Source organism: Schistocerca piceifrons, chromosome 7, assembly GCF_021461385.2.
Source record: "Schistocerca piceifrons isolate TAMUIC-IGC-003096 chromosome 7, iqSchPice1.1, whole genome shotgun sequence".
NCBI lineage: Eukaryota > Metazoa > Arthropoda > Insecta > Orthoptera > Acrididae > Schistocerca > Schistocerca piceifrons.
This window is the reverse complement of record NC_060144.1, coordinates 509,286,473-509,292,472: the sequence shown is the minus strand read 5'-3', so window position 1 is coordinate 509,292,472 and position 6,000 is coordinate 509,286,473.

Sequence of the window (6,000 nt, the reverse complement as noted above, 5' to 3'; positions counted from 1 at the left end):
ATCTTCCGGTATGCACCAGAACTAAGCAGACCACACATCTTTTCCTTGTAGACTTCCTGAGGCAAAAAGGACGGTAGTATTACCTTTATCTGTACGCAGAACGCCTGTATCAGTATCCTCACGCAGCTTTCATATCGCACACCTTTCTTCCTTGGAAGCATTGCTTCTTTGTGGACGATGCTTCGTAACTGCTTGACAGGTTTCTCGTCTGATTTCTTCAGCACAATCCTCTGATAGTGGTCGGATAGCTTCTTCAATGGCACTGATGAAAGATGATATCGGCAACGTCTTTGGAGTAGGGGCAAAATTTAGCCCTTTACTTAAGACAGACAACGTAGCTTCGTCCAGATTCTTACCCGTCAAATTTATGACAGGGCGTCGAATAGCAGAATCCACCTGAGAAGGCGGCCGGAGTGGCTGAGCGGTTCTAGGCGCTACAGTCTGGAACCGCGTGACCGCTTAGGTCGCAGGTTCGAATCCTGCCTCGGGCATGGATGTGTGTGATGTCCTTAGGTTAGTTAGGTTTAAGTAGTTATAAGTTCTAGGGGACTGAGGACCTCAGAAGTTAAGTCTAATAGTGCTCAGAGCCATTTCAACCATTTTTTCCACCTGGGAAGGCTGGTCCAATCGGCTGTAGTTGGTAATCTTTTTGTGGCCACTTCGCGAACCCAGCCAGACTGAGCCCATGTCGTGCCATCAATCCAGTCCCATGAGTCAGGAGATAAAACAGCTGCTACCTTCAAATGCAGATGATACAGGTGCTCAGAAACAATGTCCAACTTCCGATGAGTAAAACGAATTCTTTCTCTGACAATGACTTCGAGGACAAGGCACTGGACTCAGAAAGTTTTAAACTAAGGTTCTTCTGGAGGTACGTGGACGACACATTCCTGGTATCGCCCCATGGGATGGATGAATTACATCGATTTCTTGAGCATTTGAATTCCATCCATACTAGTATTAAATTTGCTATGGAAATAGAAACAGACGGCTGCCTCCCCTTTTTGGATTTTGTCGTTCGCCGTAAAGGTGATGGCACGTTAGGACATGCCGTATATCGGAAACCAACACACAGAAATCTATATCTTGATGACAGTAGCTGCCATCACCGTTCACAGACCATAGGTGTCCTTAAGACCTTAGTGCATCGGGTGCACTGTATATCCGATATCTCTGCCGGCGACCAGCATCTGTGACCCGCATGCGCAGTACCGCCGCGGTGGAGCATATAAGGCCGCACTTGGCATCTTGTCGTCAGTCTTATGACTCACTCTGAGGATGGCCCGACGATACGCGGCCGTATTATCAATGGAGGAAATTTAATTTTCGTGGCTGCATGCCCGAAATTTAATGGACTATTCATTAATCTGCGAGAAGTTGAGAATGCACAATAAATCGTTTATTTACTTTTTATCCATGTGTCTCGTTTTCATTTGACTACTCCCTTATGTTTCAGAGCGATATTTCCCAGCTTTTAATTGAGAAACAAGTGTTCATTTAGGCACAGTGTCAGATTTATTTTGTAACGGAACATATTCTCTGTTGAAGCTCAAATAGACCTGTCTGACGGCGGCAAAATAAGTAAATAAACAAAAAAGGCGCTTGACGCCTGTACCCGTGAGAGGGACAGTAATTTTACAAGCCGTCGTGCATAGCGCGTCGGAGATGACGGAGTCAGTAATCTTCCTCACCACCAGTACTATCGTCAGCAACGGCAGTCAGTGGATATCCACTGCTGGACAAATGCTACCTCCACCCCCTATCATATCCAGCTACAAGCATTCACGTTGCGCAATTTATTGTTGCTATTGTGTTCAGCGCAATGACAGGTTTGACGCAGATCTCCACATAAAAGGAAAGAATGCACCTACAGTGTTTCCAGGGGCGGAAAATAATTAAATCAGATAACGCAGTAAATATGAGGGCGTGCTAAAAAGTAATGCCTCCGAATTTCTTATGTGAAACCTCAAATATTTTTAAAATAAAAACGAACGTTATTAACATTTTACATCTTCATTCATCTTGTCTACATATCTGTAACCTTCCGCTGCTAAAGGACTGCAAATTGTAGCGTGTAACATGGCGGTGTGTAACTTAACTAGGTCGGTGCATAAGAAACAGCGTGCTGTAATCAAGTTTCTAACCGAAGAAAGTCTTCGTCCACACATGGCTCACCTTCTCCTTTAGCTTGACAATGCCAGACCACACACGAGCGCTGCGTGATCTCCATCGATCCGTCGTCTCGGGTTCACTGTCTTCGATCATCCTCCATACAGTCAGAACTTGGTTCCATTCGATTTTCATTTGTTTTCAAAACTTAAAGAACGCCTTCGAGGACCTCACTTTGACAGCGATGAAGCGGGGCAAGCAGACAGTGGATCCGTCGACAAAGTCAAATATTCTATAGAGACAGCATCGACAAACTCATCTCTCGTTGGGAGAAATGCGTTCGTTGCCAGGGTTAACATACACACATCAAAAAATGTTTTGCGTCGTCTAGGTTCCGAGAGTTCCGGAAACTGTACAGAAAATTGGAATAGAGTTCAACATAAACATCACTTCCGCCCTTTTTATTGCTCATGAAAACCACTCATTGCATGTTGTACCACCATACAGCGAGACCTTCAGTGGTGGTGGTCCAATTTGCTGTACACACCGCGCCCGCATCTCGTGGTCGTGCGGTAGCGTTCTCGCTTCCCACGCCCGGGTTCCCGGGTTCGATTCCCGGCGGGGTCAGGGATTTTCTCTGCCTCGTGATGGCTGGGTGTTGTGTGATGTCCTTAGGTTAGTTAGGTTTAAGTAGTTCTAAGTTCTAGGGGACTGATGACCGTAGATGTTAAGTCCCATAGTGCTCAGAGCCATTTGAACCATTTTTTTTTCTGTACACACCGCTATCTCTAATACCTAGTAGCACGTCCTCTTGCATTGATACATGCCTGTATTCGACGTGGCATACTATCCACAAGTTCATCAAGGCACTGTTGGTCCAGATTGTCCCACTTCTCAACGGCGATTCGGCGTAGATCCCTCAGAGTTGATGCTGCGTCACGCGTCCATAAACAGCCCTTTTCAGTCTATCCCAGGCAAGTTCGATAGGATAATATCTGGAGAACATGCTGGCCACTCTAGTCGAGTGATGTCGTTATCCTGAAGCAGGTCATTCACAATATGTGCACGTTGGGTGCGCGAATTGTCGTCCATGAAGGCGAATGCCTCGCCAATATGCTGCCGATATGGTTGCACTATCGGTCGGAGGATGGCATTCAGGTATCGTTCAGCCGTTACGGCGTCTACCATGACCACCAGCGGCGTACGTTGGCACCACATAACGCCACCCCAAAACAGGAGGGAACCTACACCTTGCTACACTCGCTGGACAGTTTGTCTAAGGCGATCAGCCTGACTGCGTTGCCTCCAAACACGTCTCCGACGATTCTCTGGTTGGAGGTATATGTGACACTCATCGGTGAAGAGAACGTGATGCCAATCCTGAGCGGTCCATTCGGCATGTTGTTGGGCCAATCTGTACCGCTCTGCATGGTGACGTGGCTGCAAAGATGGACCTCACAATGGACATCGGATGTGAAGTTGGGCATCATGCAGCTTGTTGTGCACAGTTTCAGTCGCAATACGACGTCCTGTGGCTGTACGAAAAGTATTATTCAACATGGTGGCGTTGCTGTCAGGGTTCCTCCGAGCCATAATCCGTAGGTATCGGTCATCCACTGCAGTAGTAGTCCTTGGCCAGCCTGCACGAGGCATGCTATCGACAGTTCCTGTCTCTCTGTATCTCCTCCATGTCCGAACAACGTTGCTTTGGTTCACTCCGAGACGTCTGGACACTCCCTTGTTGAGAGCTCTTCCTGCCACAATGTAACAAAGCGGACTCGATCGAACCGCGGTATTGACCGTCTATTGACTACAGACCACACAAGCCGTGTACCTCCTTTCTGGTGGAATGACTGAAACTGATCGGATGTCGGACCTCCTACGTCTAATAGGCGCTGGTCATGCATGGTTGTTTACATCTTTGAGCGGGTTTAGCGACAAGAGACTGCGTCTGTGAAACAACATCCACAGACAACGTCTCTCTTCAGGATTTCTGGGAACCGGGGTGATGCAAAACTTGATTGACGTGTATATATTGAAAAACAAATATGTATGCGTGAAGAATAAAGATGTAGAATGTTAATAAAGTTTGTTTTATGTAAAATGTCTTACGATTTTTCAAAAAAAAAAATTCGGAGGCATTATGTCTCGGCAACTCCTCGTAATTACCTTCTTGGTTTGAGTTTCAGGCAAGAAATGGGAATCTGCGATATAATACTTGTTGTTTAAATAAGTCAGTCGGACGTCAATCACTGCTGACAGTTAATTGGTAGACGTGGCTGGATGCTGTGGTGAATCTCATTGACCTCGGTGGTTGCTGCTGCGGTTTGAACTGCCTGCCCCGTGGCTGGACGGCCGCGGAAGTAAAGCTCTGCCGGAATGATATTTACTCGGCGTATCTGCGGGCTCATGATCAGGACCAAGTAACACCATACATACACTACTGACCATTAAAATTGCTACACCAAGAAGAAATGCAGATGATAAACGGGTATTCATTGGACAGTTATATTATACTAGAACTGACTTGTGGTTACATTTTCACGCAATTTGGGTGCATAGATCCTGAGAAATCAATACCCAGAATAACACCTCTGTCCGTAATAACGGCCTTGATACGCCTTGACATTGAGTCAAACAGAGCTTGGATGGCGTGTACAGGTACAGCTGCCCATGCAGCTTCAATACGATACCACAGTTCATCAAGAGTAGTGACTGGCGTATTGTGACGAGCCAGTTGCTCGGCCACCATTGACCAGACGTTTTCAGTTGGTGAGAGATCTGGAGAATCTGCTGGGCAGGGCAGCAGTCGAACATTTTCTGTATCCATAAAGGCCCGTATATGACCTGCAACATGCGGTCGTGCATTATCCTGCTGAAATGTAGGTTTGCGCAGGAATCGAATGACGGGTAGAGCCACGGGTCGTAACACATCTGAAATTTAACGTCCACTGTTCAAAGTGCCGTCAATGTGAACAAGAGGTGATCGAGACGTGTACCCAATGGCACCCCATACCATCACGCCAGGTGATACGCCAGTATGACGATGACGAATACACGCTTCCAATGTGCGTTCACCGCGATCGCGCCAAACACGGATGCGACCATCATGATGCTGTAAACAAAACCTGGATTCATCCGAAAAATGAGTTTTTCGATTCGTGTAGCCAGGTTCGTCGTTGAATACACCATCGCAGGCGCTCGTGGCTGTGATGCAGCGTCAAGGGTAACCGCAGCCATGGTCTCCGAGCTGATAGTCCATGCTGCTGCAAACGTCGTCGAACTCTTCGTGGAGATGGTTGTTGTCTCGCAAACGTCCCCATCTGTTGACTCAGGGATCGAGACGTGGCTGCACGATCCGTTACAGCCATGCGGATAAAATGTCTGTCATGTCGACTGCTAGTGACACGAGGCCGTTGGGATCAAGCACGGCGTTCCGTATTACCCTCCTGAACCCACCGATTCCATATTCTGCTAACAGTCATTGGATCTCGACCAACGCGAACAGCAATGTCGCGAAACGATAAATCGCAATCGCGATAGGCTACAATTCGACCTTTATGAAAGTCGGAAACGTGATGGTACGCATTTCTTCTACTTACACGAGGCATCACGACAACGTTTCACCAGGCAACGCCCGTCAACTGCTGTCTGTGTATGAGAAATCGGTTGGAAAACTTTCCTCATGTCAGCACGTTGTAGATGTCGCCACCAGCGCCAACCTTGTGTGAATGCTCTGAAGAGCTAATCATTTGCATATCACAGCATCTTCTTCCTGTCGGGTAAATTTCGCGTCTGCAACACGTCATCTTCGTGGTGTAGCAATTTTAATGGCCAGTAGTGCATAATGCTGCCAGCGGCGATAGAAGCGGTTTTTGTGGTGAAGCAGCT